Source organism: Anolis carolinensis, chromosome 2, assembly GCF_035594765.1.
Source record: "Anolis carolinensis isolate JA03-04 chromosome 2, rAnoCar3.1.pri, whole genome shotgun sequence".
In the NCBI taxonomy this organism is placed as follows: domain Eukaryota; kingdom Metazoa; phylum Chordata; class Lepidosauria; order Squamata; family Dactyloidae; genus Anolis; species Anolis carolinensis.
This window is the reverse complement of record NC_085842.1, coordinates 256796270-256817479: the sequence shown is the minus strand read 5'-3', so window position 1 is coordinate 256817479 and position 21210 is coordinate 256796270. Positions and strand designations below refer to the sequence as shown.

The window sequence follows — 21210 nt, the reverse complement described above, 5'->3', positions numbered from 1 at the left end:
TGTTTGAAAACTGCTGTCTAATAAAGACTAGTAGCTTTCCTCAGACATCTGGGCTGAATTACATTTAACCAGCTTATCTGAACAAATGTTTAATCAGTTTACACAGTAGAATTTCAGCTGCTAGTCAGTGGCTTACTGTAGTTATGATTAAACAGATTCAACCAGCTTATTCTGATTTCTGGCATCTGCCTATCAGTGCAGAAAAGAATTGCCATTATGCAGGACAGTGTTGTTATGATGAGGAAAGTGATTTGTGTTCTCCTACCTATTTGGGTAGTGGTAAAATAAACACCTTTTCATTTTACTTTAAATACAAACTATATCTAAGTAGGCTTTGATATTATATTTGATACCAAATCATTTTGCTGTGTATGTTAATAATTTTGAGTCATTATGGTGTAATGGTTTGAGTATTGGACTAAAAATTCAGGAGCCCAGGATTTGAATGTTCACTTGGCCATGGAAAGCTAGTGGATGACCCTTAGCAAGTCCCATACTCTCAACTTTAGAGGAACAAATCTTTCCAATATATCCTCATTTTAGGGTCACCATGGCTTTGAATTGACCAACAACTAATAATTATGACCAAGCTAGTCCTATCTTTTAGGTAGTAGTTGTTCATAGTGTTGCAAAAATTACAGTTACATAGTATGCATGTGTAAACATGTTGCCATTTTAAACATATATTTAAATTCTGTACAAACCAGATTGCTAGGAATCTCAAATATTTCCAACTGTAATACTTATTGCATAACTCCTAAAATACACCAAAAATGTTGGAAGCCATAGTATTTAAAAATCAGCTTTGTTCAATGTATGCTTACATTTCTGATAATCCAATGGAGAAAGTATTTCTTGATTCTAAACTGTGCTAATCTCACATTTTACTCAACTGTTGACATGAAAACATTTAAATGATGATGATGATTAATTTATTATCTGTCTCTCCCTGTGGTTCAAGGCCAGATACAACATCATTAAAACAAGAGACAGAACACTATTTATTAAAAGACATACAACAAGATATACAGATTTAAAACACAAGTTAAAATCCACTGATAAAATTCAGACTAAAAAGAGATATTAGTTACTTGCTATGATGATTCAGGAAGCTTTAGAGATGGGTTGCATTTGTCTGTTTTACTGGTTGTTTCTTGCTAACTCATGTAAATGTAATCAAGCTATTTGTCTCTTGTTTGTGGCTCTGCAAGGCAATAATTGGAGGACAATGAGAAATGTTCTGCCGCAGGTCTGATCCCTTGTTTCTGGAATTTTTGCCATTGATGTCTTCATAACATATAGGTGCAAAACACACAAGGTTGAAGAAGTGCAAAATGACAATTATACACCTGAAGTTTCGTACCTTTATTCAAAAATGACAATCAGTGTTATACACTTTCCCATGTAAGTGGGTAGCAGTGACTATTTTGATCAGGAAAAACATGACTTACCATTTAGTAAATGCTGGAACTGAGACTTGAGGGTATGATGTGAAAGGGTCTGGTTATTTGACAGTTATTTGCATATTTTGGGATTTGATTTTTATTCATCTAACAGGACAAATAGGGTTGAAGGCACCGCAGTTGAAGGGAGATGTTGACAAGCTGGAATGTGTTCAAAGGAGGGCAACTAAAATGATCAAAGGTCTGGAGAATAAGCCATATGAGGAGCGGCTTAAAGAACTGGGCATGTTTAGCCTGCAGAAGAGAAGGCTAAGAGGAGACACGATAGCCATGTACAAATATGTGAGGGGAAGTCATAGGGAGGAGGGAGTAAGCTTGTTTTCTGCTGCCCTGCAGACTAGGACGCGGAACAATGGCTTCAAACTACAGGAAAGGAGATTCCACCTGAACATCAGGAAGAACTTCCTCACTGTGAGAGCTGTTCGGCAGTGGAACTCTTTCCCCCGGACTGTGGTGGAGGCTCTTTCTTTGGAGGCTTTTAAACAAAGGCTGGATGGCCATCTGTCGGGGGAGCTTCGAATGCGATTTCCTGCTTCTTGGCAGGGGGTTGGACTGGATGGCCCATGAGGTCTCTTCCAACTCTACTATTCTATGATTCTATGAAAGGGTGTGAATGAAAAGATATCCAGTAATAGACTTCTAAAATTCTGAAGCCTTTTGTTCTTAATTGACTTTCCAGTTCTTCCCAGTAGAAAGAAATGAATGAAATATTGGACAAGCCAACTATTGTAGCATAACAATATTTTTAAAAATGTTTTACTTCTAAAGCTCAAATTTAATTATTGTACTTTAAACTACAAGTCAGCAACGGGCAACGTCTGGGCCCAGTCTGGGCTTCTGTTTGACCCACTATCCCAGTTATCAGCCCAAAGGTCAAAATAGGCTAGGGGGTTTGTTTGTTGGCATGCCATGCTGACTCCTTTGCAAATCGGTCAGCCAACATCACTAGTTTCCACCCAGGGAAAATCTACAGCAATCCAATATTTCAATACCATGGGTATAAGATTTCAGTGTGTGCAAGCAAAACTGTTTCTTAATATGTTTGTCTTCACTATACTTTATTAAGTGGAGGACATTGTGCATTCTGTGCAGTAAAAATACAAGCACTTTGGAAAAATGAAGCCAATCTACACTTCTCTAGTTTATAAATATAACCACAAATTGACTTGAAAACTCTTTTATTCTTTAAATTTTAGGATGCAGCAATCTAGTTAAATTACTGGTACAAAGTGCCCGTGAAATTCCAAGTTAGTGTCAGCAGCAACTTAATGTCATTATGCAACTTTAAGTTCATTCCGACTTACAGTGATCCCATCATAGGGTTTTCTTGATAAGATTTCTTCAAGTGAGTTTTACCCTTTCCTTCCTTTGAATGCAGCGTAATGCACTGGTATTTCCAGAGGTCACCATACCTGATCCTGCTTAGCTTCTGACATCAAATGGGATCTTGTGCCTTGAGGATCAGTATTAAGTCTCCAGTGACTGTAGGTCCCTTTTCTATAAGACATGAGACTAGATGATGTAAATAAGATTTCTTTAGACTAAAACTCCCACAATACCTCCACAAGCATGGACACAAACCATGGTGGCAGTGGATTCTGGGCACTACTCCAAAGAGTAACTGTTATGAGTACTTTTGGAAGGGGCTAATATTTGTTTAGATTTAAAGACTAGGAGGATGGTTTCTCCTGTTGGTATAGTTTTCTTGGTTTTCTTTGACAACTCCTTGATCTTTGTCTTCTTGCCTGCCCCTTTTCTATATACCTTGCAGTTTTTTTAACAATCTTCCATGTGTATTTATTTATTCCAAAACAGTGATTTGTTCCCTTCTAATTTTTCCTGCTAGAAAAGAGCAGCAATGAAAAAGAAATCCCCATTGATGTGCAACAGCAATAGTCTCCTTTTTATACAAACACTGCATTTTTATAAATTATACATTATCTCCATCTTTCCTTCTCTGTCCCACTTCTCTTTGTGAAGCTCATCATTACTTCAGTTGTAAATGTGCAAGGCAGTCTTTGTGCCAGTCATAAATAATTATCATTCTAACAGTAGTGTTATGGGATGGAAATTTGTAACTCGAAGAGAGTTCCTCATCCAGAAATAAAAGTTAGACTCGCCCATTTGCTGTTGTGGAATTAGTGAGACAAACTACTGTTTGCAGCTTGAACAAGAGAAGAATAAAGCCCTGGGAGCTTAACAGCAGGAATAATTATTCTGCCTGCCATGACATTCAGCACACCCCCACCTCCCTAAAGAGTTCTGCATGAAAATCCTCTTGGCTGCAGTTCCTCGGATTCCCCAACCTGCTTGGCCTCTGACTGGCCATTGTAAACTCTGGATATGCTGGCTAGAAAGATGTATTCCTCAGTACTAAAACATACTTTTTTTCAGTTTCAGTTTTCATTTCAGTTTCTTATATCCACCAGTCACTAAATTATTTTGCGTAGCGAATATGGGCTGTGAGGAACCAGTCAGTATGAGCAGTTATCTCGGGCTGTATAAAACCGCATCTGTATATCAGGAAATTAAAATGAACTTTTTAATGTCCACATAAATCCTGTGATTCATGGTAAGAAAATGATTTGTCCTAGCTATCCAGTGGCTCTTTTTTTTTTGATGGCCCTATTTCTTCATATGGATCTGAATGCTGGAAAGTGAGGAACAAAATTAGTTCATTTGAAATGGAAGAGAATTCTACAGATTCCACAAACTGCTAAAAAGACAAACAAATGGAACCTTGATAAAATTAAGCCTGAACTCTGACTAGAAGCAAAGATGACTAAACTCAAACTGTTGTACTTTGCACATATCGTAAGATGACGTGACTCACTGGAAAAGACAGTAATGCCTGGTAAAGAGGAAGGCAGTAGGGAAAGAGGGAGACCACACTACAGGTGGATAGACTCAGTCAAGGAAGCCACAACCTTTAGTTTGCAAGAACGGAGCAGGGCAGTTGGTGACCAGAAATCTTGGAGGTCTCAAATTCATAGAGTCAATGTAAGTCAAAGTCCTTTGGATCACAGTGGTTGTTTTTGGATGTGTATTTTATGAGTGGTTCTGTTTGGGGCATTCTATTAGTGGGAATGACCTGTAATTCCTATAAGGTAAAGGTAAAGGTTTTCCCCTAACATTAAGGCTATTTGTGTCCTATTCTGGGGGTCGGTGCTCATCTCCATTTCTAAGCCGAAGAGCCAGCATTGTCCAAAGACACCTCTAATGTCATGTGTCTAGCATGACTGCATGGAGCGCTGGTATCTTCCCGCTAGAGCGGTACCTATTGATCTACTCACATTCCATGTTTTCAAACAGCTAGGTTGGCAGAAGCTGAGGCGCAAACTCACCCGAACTCACCCCGCTCCCCGGATTCGAACCACCAACCTTTCGGTCAGCAGGTTCAGCTCAGCGGTTTAACCCGCTGCACCATTAGGGGCTCAATGTAATTCCTATACAGTACAGTTGTCTCACTTATCCAAACCTCGCTTATCCCAGCCTCTGTATAATCCAAACCATTTTTGTAGTCAATGTTTTCAATATATCGTGATATTTTGGTGCTAAATTTGTAAATACAGTAATTACAACATAACATTACTGCGTATTGAACTACCTTTTCTGTCAAATTTGTTGTATAACATGAAGTTTTGGTGCTTAATTTGTAAAAACCATAACCTAATTTGATGTTTTATAGGCTTTTCCTTAATCCCTCTTTATTATCCAAGATATTCCCTTATCCAAGCTTTTGCCGGCCCGTTTAGTTTGGATAAGTGAGACTCTACTGTATATGTAAGTGCTCTTTTGGCCTTGGACATCAACTGGGTGACCTTGAGCAAGTCACAGTCCCCCAGAAGAAGGCAATGGAAAACTCCCTTTAAACAAATCTTGCCAAGTCAGCCCTGTGATTTCTTCACATTTGGCTTGCCATAAAGTGGAACAAACTTGAAGGCACATGACTGGGACAAGAACAATGCATAATATGTATCCTTTTGTATGTGCAGTTATCTCATTTAGAGAAGGATCTATGTGTTGCCTTCACTAATGAAGATTAAAGAAGTGGGAGTAATATTTTGTACAGTGATTTGAGAGGATGTTTTAAAATCAGAAAATGAGATGAAATTCTGCCAACGCTTATTTTTTTAGTAGAAACTGCCAGCTCTCTTAAATGAAAGCTTTCAAAGTGGGAGTTGTTGGATCCCTTTACTAGACTGAGCTGGATATTGCCACTTTTTTCTTTTTAGCAGGTGATGTCAACTACTTTTGAGAAATGGCCTTGTAATCCTATAATGGGTATGTTGGAGATCTTAAAAATGGGGTCATTTGAAGTGCAATTGCATAATGATTACCTGCAGATTTATTGTAGTGCAAAAGGTAGGTGATTTTTCAAGTAATAATGTACAAAATATAATTTTGAATTTTTAAATGTGTGCTAAAACAGCTAGTGGTAGAATTCTATACATGTGTGCACTTCTTTGTGTTTTATATTCCTTCCAAGATCAAACCTTTGGCCTTCCAATTTTGATTTTGAAAGGTATAGAGAGTGTTTAATCCTAGGCATGTATTATAAAGGGCTTCAAACAAATAGCTTACTGAAATGCTTATTTAGTCCTTTAGGATTTATAATGCAAACATGTATTTCTTAACATGCCCCCAGAGTGAACTTTCAATTCATTTATTGTAAACTGGTGTGTGTGTGTGTGTGTGTGTGTGTGTGTGTGTGTGTGTGTGTGTGTATGATTATGTATAAGTATTTGATGCTGGCTTCCTTTGTGAACAAAGCTAAAATGAAGCCTGTGTTTTAAAATGATTTAAACTTGTGCCTAATAAATGATAATCGACAAATGACCCAGTGGATGAAAGGTTTCCTAGCAACAAGTGCTGGATTTGGCTGGTCTTTGTTTCGCAAGGCTGGGTTGGTTTCATAGCCCAGTTGTTCTTGTGGGAACCTGTCTGTTCACAACCAGTATAAAGAGAAGTACTGCTTGTCTGTGTATGGGAACAATAAAAGCATGCATTTTAAAAACTAGCTTTTTTTTAAAAAAAAAAAGTTTTAATTCTAGCCCAACTTAGGAAATTATGTAAATGGAAAAAAAATCAAAATTTTAATAAGCTAAGATGACTAGGTGTAATGCTGTTCTTGTTGTTATTCTGGGGACTTACTACAGCAAAGATCTGATACTAGGGAAGTTAGTCTGATTTTATTTGTAAAATTCAGTCTAAATAGTAGTGTGTGGAGCTGGTATATCAAGTCACCTATTATCAAGCCATCTGCTCTGACTCCTCCTATTATTCTGCTGTCTGACTCATCCATAAATATCAAATGCATGTTAATTAATGATACAGTAATGTATTTATTGGAATAATATGGCAGTACAGGGCATTTCATTAGCAGCGTATGCATCATTAGGCTGCTTAGCTCATAAGGCAAAAATATATTTTTGTAATTAAAATTTCTGAACAAGAAAAGTAAATTCCTATGGAAGTAAATGTCTAACGAACTCCGTATTTAATATATTTTAGAAAGTTAAATATAACTAAATTTACCATATATTGCTATAATATTTTAAGTTTATTTTGAATCCATAATTGAAGAATGTATATTTCTTCTGATTCCAACTCCAGTTCAACTAAATTACTTCTGATTTCACCATCCCACTTCCACAGTGCTGCTTGAAATTGTATGTATGTATGTATGTATGTATGTATGCGCCTTCAAGTCACATTTCGACTTAGGACATTCCCATGTAGGATTTTCTATAGCAAATAATAATCCAAGATAGTTTTGCCATTTCCTTCCTCTGAAATGTATTGATTGGTAGTCTCTCATCTAATCCTACTTAGTTTTCAAGATCAGACATGTTCCCTTTAGGGTATTTAATAGATGCAAATATAAAACTTTGTTAAGTATACACACATTTAAAAGGTTGCTTTAAGATTAGCCTTGTGACTTGTCTTTTCTCTTGTCCATTATTGGGTTTGTTTCTTGCACTTAAAGAAATAGTTCTCCAAAGCAGTGCTGAAGCACATGGGACAGTTTTCTTTGAGATTTGTAGAAAATGTTATTACGAAGTAAAGTATGGAAGAAGGCAAAATGCAAATCCTTCATTTCCTGATTCTGTAGATACATCTTGACCTTGCTGTAAAAACAGACATTCCTTTGTAACATTTGCCCCCCAGATAATAGTTTCTGTAATAACATCTGGATTGAAAATACCGGGCAGACAGTTTTGTGGGTGAATGGCATGGTGATGAAAGGTGCTCCTGAGGAGATGTTTATTGTACAATTGACCTGACTTCCCCTTATGATTTTACCTGAATTAATAACTCCAGTGCTTGATCTAGTGTCTCTCCATTACCAGTTGCTACAAGTAAGAGGATGCTGTTGTCTTGCCAATGAACTTTCAAGGGATAGTTGTTTAGACACAGAATGGGAACAGAATGCTTAGACCTTTAATTTCATCCAGCATGTCTTCTACCTACTGCTTTATGATTTCAGAATTTTTGTGTTTTAGCGTGTATGCATCTAAGCTACCATGGGAATGTTTATATTGCAGAAAGACATAGAGTTTAAAGAAATAAATGTGAGTAATTAATTACCCACACTAAAGTCTCTTTCACACTACATAGTCATAGCACTTTGATCTTACTTGAATCACCATGGCTGTATTTTCTGGATTCCTTGGAATTTAAAGGTTCGTGGGGTTATAATTCTCTGCCAGGAAACTTTTGAGCCTCACAAAAATACAAATCCCAGGATTCCATAAAATGCAGTGGTTAAATCGGATCAAAGTGGTGCATTAATTCAGTGTGAAATAGACTTCAATGTATGTGTTTTTCTGTGTAATTAAACACACACACGAACACAAATTGTGAATAATACTTCATTTGTTTGATATATTATACTCTGGTTTACATTTGCTTTTATGTTAAGCCACTTTGAGTCCCTTTCGGGGGAGATAAAGTGGGATATAAATAAATATAATAATAACAATCCTAGAAAATTCTACATATGATAGTATGATTAGGATATCAAACCTGATGAGTGCAGTCAAGGGATGTGGGTAGAAGAAAAATAAATTAAAATGAAATTACTGCTTATATGGTGATTCCAATGTTAGAACTTTGAAGATTCTCTTGTCCAAAAACTGTGGTCAGTGAACCATTTGGCATTACTCATTTTTTCATAATCGCTTTGTTCAGGCCTGTACAATTTGTATCTCATTATGGATGGCATCCCTGAAACAGTTTAATAAACTTCGTCATGCATTTACCAGGTGTCAGTACATGTTTGGTGCACTATATTCAGCTTGGTTGAACACATATCAAATATGACTGGCTTGTTAGAAACAAAAGTAAGAGTTATTTTGTAATAAATGCTGATAGAGCTATAGCAAAGTAGTGATAATTATAAAGTGAACTGTCACTACAAATAATATAAGTGAATGAGGACTGTTTTTGCTGTGATGGTTTTTTTAATTTTCAAGTTTAGAATAAAAGAAGCTTGAAACTTGAGGCTGTATTAACTCAAGTTGCCAGTTTGAAAACTGAAGAGTGCTTCTGTACTTTTAATAGCTTTGTGAAGCAGATCATTTTAGTAACTGTCGCTTGTCATCCAACAATCAGCACCCACTACTATTCTGTCTTCTAAACACCCCTTAAAAGGTACAAGAGCCTTCTTCAGTTTTAATTCTGGCAATCATTCTAGTACAAAGCTACAAAACCTTTGTTGTGTTTCGAGGGGTGGGGGATAAGTATCAGGCAGAAAAATATGCTCACTATCTTCTCCCCCTGAAAAAACTTGAATCCATGATAATCTGAACTCTTCTACAGTTTATATCCAATTTCAAATTTCTGTTTCGCACTCCTGCCACATAATTACTCAAATTAAAACTGTGCTTACGAGCATGGTCTTCCATTGTTACAATACAGACTGAGACAATGAAGTCCTGTTAAATCTTTTTTCATATAGTCACTGTTTTGAATAGTTAATCATCAGCTTGTTAGTGACTTTTCTCTTTGTCACTCATTCAGCAGGTGATGTTGGGTGGTGATGGGGAGATCATTTTCGGCTTGGCAGGAGTTAAAGTTCTCTGTAATGCCAACGAGAACATTCTCCATTAACTCCCCATACTCACACAATTGGAAAAGAAATTTGAACTACTGAAAGACAGGCACCTGGGTTTGTGAACAGCAGAGAGTAGCAGGTTGTATTGTAGAAAAATGCTGTAGATTTCTGATACCCAGTTATTAGCATAAAGGTCAAAGTGACTTGCTTTAAATACCAGCAAAGATCTTTGTGTGAAGGAACAAATGGTTCTTTCCAAGAGTGCTGTGATTTATGTTTCTGCTTAATTGAACAGATGTATTTAACAGTGATGGGAAGCGTATTTATAAATCATGGCATTTATGTGCTTGCCTCCCAACATATTTTGTAAGGTGACTTCTTATCAGTGTGTGCTGCTAGAAATTCTCATACTGAAAGTAACAAATTCCCACCTTTTATTTCCTCCCTCCAGTCGTTGTCATAAATCATTACTCTAGTTGTCATTCGTCAGCCCTCCATGGCTTGAAAATATTTTTTCTAAAGATCTAAAAAAGCAAGCTATTATTTTGCCATTTTATATCAGGGACACCATTTTATTACACCATTATAATTAACGTGATTTGATTACCCACGGATTTTGGTATCCATGGGGGACCCTGGAACAAAACCCCAGTGAATACCAAGGGTCTCCTGGACATAGTAGTTTTTAATAAAACCGACATGGGATCATGGCACAATTCTATAGTTTTTTAAAAATCAAAGCTGCTTGGAACACCACCCTGGCTTTTAGGTTATATTCTGTGTTGTTTTAAAGTAAGGTAAAGGTTTTCCCCTGACATTAAGTCTAGTCGTATCCAACTCTGGGGCTTGGTGCTCATCTCCATTTCTAAGCCGAAGAATCAGCGTTGTCCATAAACACCTCCGTTGTCATCCGGCATGACTGCATGGAGCGTCGTTACCTTCCCGCTGGAAGTGTACTTATTGATGCATTCACATTTGCATGTTTTCGAACTGTTAGGTTGGCAGAAGCTGGGGCTAATAGTGGGAGCTCACCCCACTCCCCGGATTCAAACTGCCAACTTTTCAGTCAGCAAGTTCAGCAGCTCAGCGGTTTAACCCACTGTGCCATTGGGGGCTCCTGTTTTAAAGTATCTATGTATTAAAATGATATTTTATTTGATTATGTTTTTACATTTTCCTACTAGTTTTTGATTCAAGTAAATGTAACCCTCCGTATCCTTGGATTCTACATCCATAGATTTGACCATCCATGTCTCCAAAAATCTTGAAAAATTAGAAAAGCAAACCTTGATTTTGCCATTTTATACAAGAAATATCATTTTACTATATCACTGTATACAATGGGACTTTAGAATCTACAGAGTTTGGTATCCATGAGGGTTTGGGGAGGGAGTCCTGGAACCAAATCTCAATGAATACCAATGGTTCTCTGTACCTCATGTGTGACCACCTCATTGGAGATAAAGGCAGAATATAAGATAAATATATACATACAATGTGAAGAACCACAACCTTCACCACAAAAGTCACATAGCAAAGCACAGAGCATGGGATGCCCAGTGAAGAAGAGACAAGACACCATATTTTTGTAACCTATCACTATTTTTCTCTAGTATGGTGTCTTTTTATTTGTGGTATTGCATATGGAGAATTAATGTCAGTATATCCCAATTGCTTAATTATTGATTGAATGACCATCCAATGGAAAGCTTACCGTCAGTAAAAAGCATGATATGCCATTTCTTGATCAAGGTGAGAGAAATCAAAGTGCTTTGGGTACAAGCAAACACTGTGTAATAAAGGTAAGGGAACAAGGCAAATATATCCAATGCTTTAAACAGTTACTGCATGAAAGAGAAATAATAATAATAATAATAACAACAACAACAACAACAACAACAACAAATCACTCTGACCAAGAGGTCATGAGTTCGAGGCCAGCCCGTGCCTGCATCTGTCTCTGTCTCTGTTCTATGTTATGGCATTGAATGTTTGCCTTATATGTGTGCAATGTGATCCGTCCTGAGTCCCCTTTGGGGTGAGAAGGGTGGAATATAAATACTGTAAATAAATAATAAATAAATAATAAATACACTTTATTTATATTCCGCCCTTCTCCCATAGGGGGGAGTCAGAGCGGATTACAGCATTTACATACATAGGCAAACATTCAATGCCTTTACAATCATATACAATGGGACGGACAAACACAAACAAAGGCAGAGCCTTCTTCTTTCATTTCTGGCTTCTGGAAATGGTACTCATCTCTGGCTCTGGGGAAGCTCTTTTTTCTCAATTTTCAAGCCAAGGAGCTTGCGTTGTTACTTCCTGGTTGTGTGGCCGGCAAGATTGCTTGGAGCGGCTCTTTGTCTTTTCCTGGTACCTATTTATCTACTCACGTTTTCATGTTTTTGAACTGCTAGGTTGACAGGAGCTGGAGCTTACAGATGGAAGTTCACCCTGTCTTGCAGATTTGAACTGCCAACCTTCAGGTCGGCAGTTCAACGGTACAAAGGTTTAACCCATTGTGCCGCCGCGGCCCCTTTGGAGTAAAGTTTTTCCCCAAAGGTCTGTCCATTCCTGGTTCTGATTAACCCCTCTTACAAAACCTGAGTTATCTCCTTATAAAACATGAGTTAATCTGGTAAAGTTTCCCAGTAATCTTTTTCTCTCTCTTCCAAGAGTGGATAAGTTGAGATGAACCAATCCAGCTGAATAAATGTTCTTAAAAGAAACTTGCCCCAAGGGAATTGTTCATTCTTCCTTCATTGGTGGCATTGCATTTGATTATTACATAATGCGTCTTCATTCTTCACAGTTATTAGAAAGACAGCTTTCTAGCAGGTCCAGAAAGTTCTCTTGTAACTTAGCCAGTAGTTTTCCTTTTCTTGATACTATAATAATTCTTCATTTTTTTTAAAAAAAGTGAAAAACCTTTTGCTGCTTTTCTTTTTGTTTTTCTTCCTTTTTATTATTTTGGCCTTTATAGAAAATCTTAACTATTTTTGTCTTGGAAGTAGTGGTGGGATGTCCAGATAAATTAGTGGATTTCAGAATTATCTTTGTTTACTTGTCATGATTGTTATGCCATGTGCACTTTTTAATGTAAAAATAACATTTTTGCTAAATAGATTTTTTCTCACTAGAAAATGGACACAAAAAGTTGTATGAATGTCATTAAGTTAAATCTAGTGGATATTTACCTCCTTTCTCTTAAGTATGATGAAATGTGGAATGAGAGTTCTGTTCTAATAAATATGTGGTTCTCCTCCAGAGCTTTTATTTTGACAGTGTTTGGTCGTTTTTAAGATTTGGCAGTTGGGTACATGTCTGTGCCTTTCTTAGTAAAGAGGAATAAACAGGAAGCAGAAAGACGGAGGGAAGGTATTTTAAATGCTTTAATTGCTTCTTGGAATTTCATTTACTCGTATGTATTTGGCCTCTTTGAATGTTTCACAATAAAGGTATAAGCATTCCCGGCTTTCCTAATGAATCTGCAGCTTTGTTTTAATTCAAATAACAGAGCCTCAAGAAAATGAAGTTTCCTCTGAAGATTGCCATTATGCTATTCTATTTAATATGTTCCAGGTTTCCCATTCTTGACATTCAAATGGGTCCCCCATCACCACAATGGTGCATTCACAATGGCTAAAATAATTAGTTGTCTTTTAATGGTAATATGCTGAGTGATGTCTGCGTATTATACGTGTGAGAAAGTGCATCTCCTGAAGTTTCACCAATGATTTGGGAGGAATGCTAGGTGCACCTGGGTTTATAAAATGCATAGATTCTGGAAGATGGGATATATGTTCTTTTGTGAAAAACATATCAGGGGATGCACTTTTTCTTAAGCAATTTATAGCATTATACCTAACTGTTGTAGAACATAAAGAAATGAAGAATTTGTGGCCTTTCAGATATTGTTGGACTGCAGCTTCCATCAGTCTTAACTTAACACAAAGGATGATGGGAGATTTAACCGAATTAGAAAATATGTACATAGGCGGCTCATGCACCTGCCATTCAGCACATACGGTATATACAGTATGGCACCCAAGTATGTACTTTCTGTGTGAATCCATGTTCATAATCAGTGTAGAAAATAGTAGACTAGATGAAGATCAAGAAATTGTTCTTCAGATCTATCAGGAAACAAGGGCTCTACTTGATTTGAGTTGGGTTGCTGTTTGCTTTGCTTTTGGGATTCAGCCCTGGGTAACGTGCAGCTCATTGTTAGTGCCATGGTCATAGTTGATCTGGTATTTTTTCAGTGTCTTTTCTGGATTGTTGGCTAATTGGCATGTTGGCTGCACCCCAATAGCTTGTCAGTTTTGGATTTTATTTATCAGTTTTGTTCTTCTGTCTCACTATTTGCCCTTTCTGTAGTGGCTGATGACATTCTCAAATACACATGTAACACACACACCATTCATTCAGCTAGTCTTTCTTATTACATGGCCTATAATTTGGGTTTAATTTTGGGTTTATTTGAAACAACTAGAGTTGATAGTCAGGGATTCAATCCCCAATGTGCTAATATGTGTAACTGTGTCAGGGTTACTGGCAAGCTGTGAATAGCAATTTATTTTCCATGGATTTTATTTTTCTTGTCAGGCAAAAAGCCAATGTGTGATATTAAGTGCTGGAAGGCCAAATCTGTTGTTCAGCAACAGAATGAACCCATCTCCATGCAGTTCTGCTGAGGACAGTGTCCTGAATTTATGGAACTAGGTCTTTGGGGGCACACTTGCTGTCATAGATGTATTATAGCTCATGTGTGATATTACTGCAAATGATTTTTAGTGGCCATCTGAGAAATTCCATCTAGATGAATTGTGTGGCAATAGCTTTGCCCCTCTTCCCTATATCATAAAGTACCTTTGTGTTCCCTATAGAATCAGATGTATATCACTTACATAGAGTGAAAAAATTGTGTGGATGTGGGTGGGAAAGAGTGATGGTGGGATTGCATTAAAGTATTGCAAACAATAGTTGATGCTGATTTAAACTAGGATTCATAAGGATCTATTTGTCCATGTACGTAGGCCTTTATTTTAACCAGTTGAACATTAACCATAAGAAGCATGCACTATTTCATTAGGTAGCAAGAATTTCCTATGAAAATTCAAAGCTCATTCAGGTCTGTAGGAGTCACCTTATTGTCTCTTGAGCAGATGTTATTTTTAATTAGTTGCAGAATACTTAAAGTGTGGAATTTACTTGTGCAATTTCCAGAGTTTCCCAACTAGATTATTATTTAGGCAAGCACGCACAGCTGCTGGCCAGGCACATCTTGATACAAGACCTTATCTGTTGCAGTGGGAGGTATTATAGGCCTTAGGGCAAAGGGAGGGGGAGAATTTCTTTCTTGCAAATTACCTTGGCTATGTACAGTTTTTAAACTCTTATTGGTGCATCAGGAGTGCAGTTTCCACATCTGTTAATTGCTTTTAGCTGCTTTTATATCCTTCCTCCCCACATATCCACCCCACTACAGAATGGTGTATTCTGTCTTCATTTTATGATGTTGGATTGTTTTTCAGATTTCAGAAAATAATGGTCTGTGATAAGATTGGGACTTCCCCAATAAAAATCTGTTGTTTTGAAACGTTGAACATATGTGTGATTCTGGATTTAGCAAATCAGAAGAGATGGAGATATATTGTGCTATGTGCAAGATCTTTTGGAAAGTTTGTTTTATCAATCCATATCTTTTTTTTTCCCTTTTCTTGTTTTTTTTTAATTAAGCTATTAACTTTAGTAGCACTGGTGAAGAAGAATGTCATTAACAAATAGATTGGCAGTACAAGTTGATAATATTTGATTGAATAGATTGAAGTTTCTATGTTAAGCAATATGTAGACTCTGACAGTGGAGTTATTAGATTCTAAAACTAAAGAAAGCATTTTTAGCGTTACTTCTTGGTGTTACCATTTTCAAATAAAATTGTGACATATACATCTGATAGGAGCTATGACTGGAGTAGAAAATGCTTATATGTTACCATATATCATCACAAGTGCTGATTCCTTCCAAGAGTGTTCTAAGTTGTGTTTTTTAGAATAGACTTACAGATATTTTAGGTTTGTGAATATTTTCATAGATAGTTCTTCTGTCAAAATTATTGTAGAATTTGAGGATGTGACTGATCATACATAGATTGTTCAAGATGACTGGCAGATATTCTGTTGACAATTATGAGGATATTCATTGGTCTTATGTTACTGCAATTCAGTTGTTTGGTCATTGTGGAGGTCAGAACACAACAACTGTAAAGCAATGACAACATCCAAAGGGACCTACAGGAGACCCCCCCACCCAAACCAGGTTTCTGACCAATGCTTGTTTAATTGCATCCAGATAAAATTAAATCAGTGAACACTTGTCTGCTGCTCTCCCTGCTCTGCTCTTCAACAGCCCAGAAATGTCTTGGTTTGCAGGGGCTGCAACTGAGAAAAGTGTGTTTGGTGGGCTTAGATGAGAATCTTTCATATGATGCAGGGCTGTAGCCAATTGTTGATTCAGAATCCTTTAACAGAATTCAAGAACTCAAGTTTTCTCAACTGTTGCCTTAGTTCAGAGCTTTCCAAACTGTGTGTCAGGACACGTTAGTGTGTCACACGAACATAACAAAAAACCTCAGAGTCTGTGTAAGATAAGCAATAGATCATGTATTTTCAAAATATAAACAAAAGGTTTTTATGAGATATGTTGGGTCCCAAAATAGTTTGTTATTACAATTTATCTATGTGTCTGTACCTCTTCTAAGGGGTTGCTTTAACCTCCAATTTGCTAGTGAAACTGAATTACTGTGCCACGAAATGATGCATGTCTAAAAAGTGTGTCACCAAAAATGTTTGGAAAGCTCTGCTTTACTTCATGGCTGAGAGTTATGTGAACCACATAAACTTCCTTATGGGAAGGAAGGAAAGAAGGAAAGATAGATATACAGTGGGGGGGAAACGTATTTAGTCAGATACCACTTGTACAAGTTCCCCCGCTTAAAAAGATGAGAGGCCTGTAATTGACATCATAGGTAGACCTCAACTATGAGAAACAACATGAGAAAACACATCCAGAAAATCACATTGTCTGATTTTTCACGAATTTATTTGCAAATTATGATGTCAATTACAGGCCTCTCTTATCCTTTTAAGTGGGAGAACTAGTACAATTGGTATCTGACTAAATAATCCCCCCCCCCCGCCACTGTATATACAGTACAGTAGAGTCTCGCTTATCCAACGTAAACGGGCCGGCAGAACGTTGGATAAGCGAATATGTTGGTTAATAAGGAGGGGTTAAGGAAAAGCCTATTAAACATCAAATTAGGTTATGGTTTTACAAATTAAGCACCAAAACATCATGTTATACAACAAATTTGACAGAAAAAGTAGTTCAATACACAATAATGCTATGTAGTAATTACTGTATTTATGAATTTAACACCAAAATATCATGATGTATTGAAAACGTAGACTACAAAAACATGTTGGATGATCCAGAATGTTGGATAAGCGAGTGTTGGATAAGTGAGACTCTACTGTATATTGGTTTCTGTAAGGAAGAATATATATAGGTAAAAAAATGGAGACCCATATATTTAGAGGTCAAATTTCTCCTGTAGAACATTCTTCTTTTTATCTCGGTATTTTCTGAAAATCGGACATTGTCTTCTGATCACTTCTGGTTTCATTGGAAGGGAGTGGTGGAGTCCATGGGGGGTCTGTGATGTGGAAAGAAAACACCCCCCACCAGGTCCTCTGATGTTACTCATCTCACCTTAGTTAATATTCCATATTAATATTACATTAATGCCTTGGTGAGAAATAACACCTCAAGAGAAGACATCAGATGGGTGGACTAGTAAGTACATGCATGTGTATATGTGCAGAAACACCTCCTGTTTTTTGTTCCTCATTTCATGAAGAATTCCTTCTGAGTGATCGCACCCAAACAGGTAGGAAAAATAGCCAGATCAAAGTCTCTTAATAAATGCTTTTCCATTCTGAAAAGGTTATGGTTTCATCTCATTCTGTACTCTTGCTACACCCGTCTTTGGTTTTTGTTGGTTTGTTCTTTCTCTGTGTTCCCTGTGGCACTTCAGAGTTTAGTCTTCTAAGCAACAGCTGTTTCCTACCATTTACAGTCAACCCTGAATTAATGCAATTTGATACTCTTGTAGACTATCCAGGAAGCCTTAAGACACTTAATGGTGCAATTATTTAAAAAGCTCTGATACCTGTGTAATGGCTGCAAAAGCACTTTGATTGTTTTTTCAAAAAATCTGATTCAAAATCCACCTTGACTGGGGAGCATTAACTGTAGACATAATTGTGAATTAAACAGTTGCTGAGCTTAAAGGCAGCTGCCAAGGAAAAATCCCACATTTCAAATGGCTTTTTGCTACATTAGATTATCACAGTAGCAGCTGACATTTCAGTTCTGATCAACCAGCTTCTTGGGTAGAAGGCATAAAAAAGAGGGAGGTGACACAATGGCCTGAGAACATTTCCCACAGAAAAGAATTTAAGTCCATGGAGGGATTGGCTTCAGGCTACGGGAAGGTTTTCTCTTGTTGTAGTTATGACTAAAGCAGGCATGGGCAAACTTTGTAACTTGGGGGCCACATGGTGGGCTGGAGCAAGGTGGACAGGCTGGGAGGGAGGGTTTTTTTCCCCAAGTCCCCTCCCTGCCATTTCCTCCTCTTCCACTTCTCTTTTGGAGGCAGAAAGTGAAGGAAAGACAGAAAACATTTGAATCCCAAAAAGATTAGCCTTTGTCAGGATGAGATGGTGGATGGGAGAGAAAAATGTATCCATTAGAACCTGTATTACTTACTCCTGATATATAATCCTAGAATCCTAGAGTTCAAAAAAACCCCCAAGGGCTATCCAGTCTAACCCCTTGCCATTCAAGAAGGCACAATCAAAGGACAGCCTCTGTGGAAAAGCCTCCAGAGAAGAAGACTCCACCACGCCCCAGGCAGCCTATTCCATTCTCCAACAGTTCTTACTCTCAGGAAGTTCTTCCCACTCTTTTAATCAAATCTCTTTCCCTGCAATTTGAAACGTTTGCTCCCTTGTGCCCTGGTCTCTAGAGCAGCAGAAATTCAATTTCCCCCTTCCCCCCTCCTCTTCAATGGGACACCCTTTGAAATCGGTTCTCATGTTCCCTCTTTACTTTCTCTTATCCCAAGTAAACATCCCCCAGGAGGAAAGGAAGAATGAAAAAGAGAAGGGAGGGAGGGAAGAGATGGATGGAAGGAAGGAAGGACAAAAGGATGGAAGAGAAGAAAGTAGGAAAGGAGGGAGAAAGAGGAAGGAAAGGAGAAGGAAGGATAGGATGGTGGTGCAGTACATGGAGAGGAGGACCTGAGAAAAGAGCCCAAGGGGCCGCATCCGGTCCCCAGGTCTGGGTTTGCCCATACCTGATCTTGAAAGCTAACCAGGGCCAGCCCTGGTTAGTACTTAGATGACAAACCTCCAAATACTGTAGTGTGCTTTAAGGTATATCTTAAGACTTAAAGGAAGGAGATAGCAAAATTGCCTAAGAAACCCCTTCAAAATTCATGGTGTCACAATAAGTACAGGTAGCTTGAAGGCACATACCCACACAGTTGTGAAAGTGCTCACCTCTTTTGAATGCTTTCCCATTATATTTTTTTACGGCTTCAGATGGATTGATTTTTGGAGATAGCCTAGAACGTTAAAGACAAACACAAGGAGTGTTGCTAATGTCTTGGCTGTGTAGTATTCTGTATTGTATTGTAGCAGAACTGCCCTGTGTGTGGTGCCAAAGACAAGCAATTCATTATCTAATTACATGAATGTATATAAAATTGACAGTCTTAGTTTGAATGAATTATGCCATTGATGCTGGGGTCTTCAAATCAAAATACATTTTGTGCCATCCTGATCCAGTGTTAGTTGTCACTATCCAGTTCTGCCTCTTCATTATTTTTCATTTATTTGTTTATATAGCATGCCACATGACATGAGCAGATTAGAATTGTTAGTCTGATAGTTCCTTGACTTCAGGCTTACAGTCTACTTACAAAGGCCTTGTCTTGGAGTATAGCCAGGTCTTGGAAAAGTTACGTTTTTGGATAGCAGCCCCCACATTTGAGTGTGGGGTTTCTGTTCTGGAAAGGTATGACTGCCAGATTTGCTTGAGGAGTGACATTTTTGCTTTATTACCAGCGGATATGAAACCTATACAAAGGATTTTGTACAGTAATTCTTTAAAATCTTTGGTTAATTTAGTTGCTATTAAGAAAGTGATTGGATGTTCATCTTTTAAAATGATGTTATAACCTCTTTTCCTTGCAAAGTAATTCATCATTTATCTGAAGGCAATCTTTACTTCATTTTATAACAATGAAGCCCAAAATGTAATGATGTGCCCCTTTGTTTTTGGTTTAATAACAGCACTGAAGATTTCTGGACTACCTTTGTTGAATTTCGTTGCTATACTGTAGAGAAGATTGAAACATAGTTCTTCATTCCTGGGAGAGGAATTGAAAAGTTCCAAATGTTGGCAGGTAGTGTATAATCTTTGCTTTGTTTGCATTTTCTTTTTCTATGTCCATTGTAGTCTGTCCAGATTAATTGATAATGAAAATGCACAGCCGAATTTCTTATTTAGTGAAATATACAAGAGTTTTGAATTTGAAGCAATATGCCTCTGTTCATGATAGATCACCACCACCACATCAAATAAAGCTTATAAAAGTTACATTAAAAATTAACAGGAGAGTTTATTTATATTATTTATTTATTTGCGACATTTATATACCGCCCTTCTCACCCCGAAGGGGACTCAGGGCGGTTTACAAGTATATATACATACAATATATTATATTATACAACTATATCGCAATATTATTAGTAATATTGCATGTAATATAAATATACAATTATAATAGTGAATTATAATAATTATTACATTGTATTACATCATATTATTATTATTAATATTACATGTATATGCAATGTATTATAATATTAGTATAGTATAATATTATTATATATCATTATATCATTAAATTGATACAGGAGACATGGTGGAAAGATGTCTTCCCGGCCCCGCCTTCTTCATTCTGCTCCAGATATAAAACTAGCATAGCATGTTATTGCGGATAGGGGCCTCTAGCTGATGTAAAGAGGCAAGATGGAAGTCTCTTCATGGCCCCCTCTTAGCTCTGGCACCCGAGTTATGGAACTTGTAGTTGAAAAATAACATTTCCCAGTTCTGCCATAAATATATACTATATGTAAGTTTGGTTAGATTTGAACATTGCATTTTAACATGTGTGTATGCTGTGTCATTTGATAAGGATGCTGGTATTTACTGTTCGTACAGTAGATTTTCCACTTTCATGAGTTCAGGATTACCTAGGGAGTCCTACAGAGAAAATACTAATGATATCTGCAAATAATCAAATCCATAAAAATCGACTTGCAAATGTGGAAGGTTGACTGTATCTATTCTATCAGCATAACCTCAGGGTATCCTTTTTCATATTTTTGTGCACTTATATGCCAATTTTCTCTTTATCTCTCTCTCATACAGTACAGAGTGAGAGTTGTACACATAAACTTACTCCTTACATATTTGGTTTATTCATTTGGGCAGATTTGGACATTAGCCTAGGTTCCAGATATCCAGTGTGAATATCTAAAATAA

General features: G+C 37.2%; 1 protein-coding gene across 12 annotated transcripts in view; it reads left to right on the top strand.

The window, feature by feature from the left end:
* The window catches only part of sema4d (semaphorin 4D), a 144221-nt gene that overhangs the window by 61975 nt on the left and 61036 nt on the right, over positions 1–21210 (top strand). For 10 of the 12 annotated variants that reach the window (XR_010003453.1, XR_010003450.1, XR_010003452.1 and 7 more), the window contains one exon: positions 19953–20065. The exons of the other annotated variants lie outside the window; for them this stretch is intronic. The gene's annotated coding sequence lies outside the window, so the exon portion shown is untranslated. The remainder of the gene's footprint in view (positions 1–19952; positions 20066–21210) is intronic. 12 annotated transcript variants of the gene reach the window in all.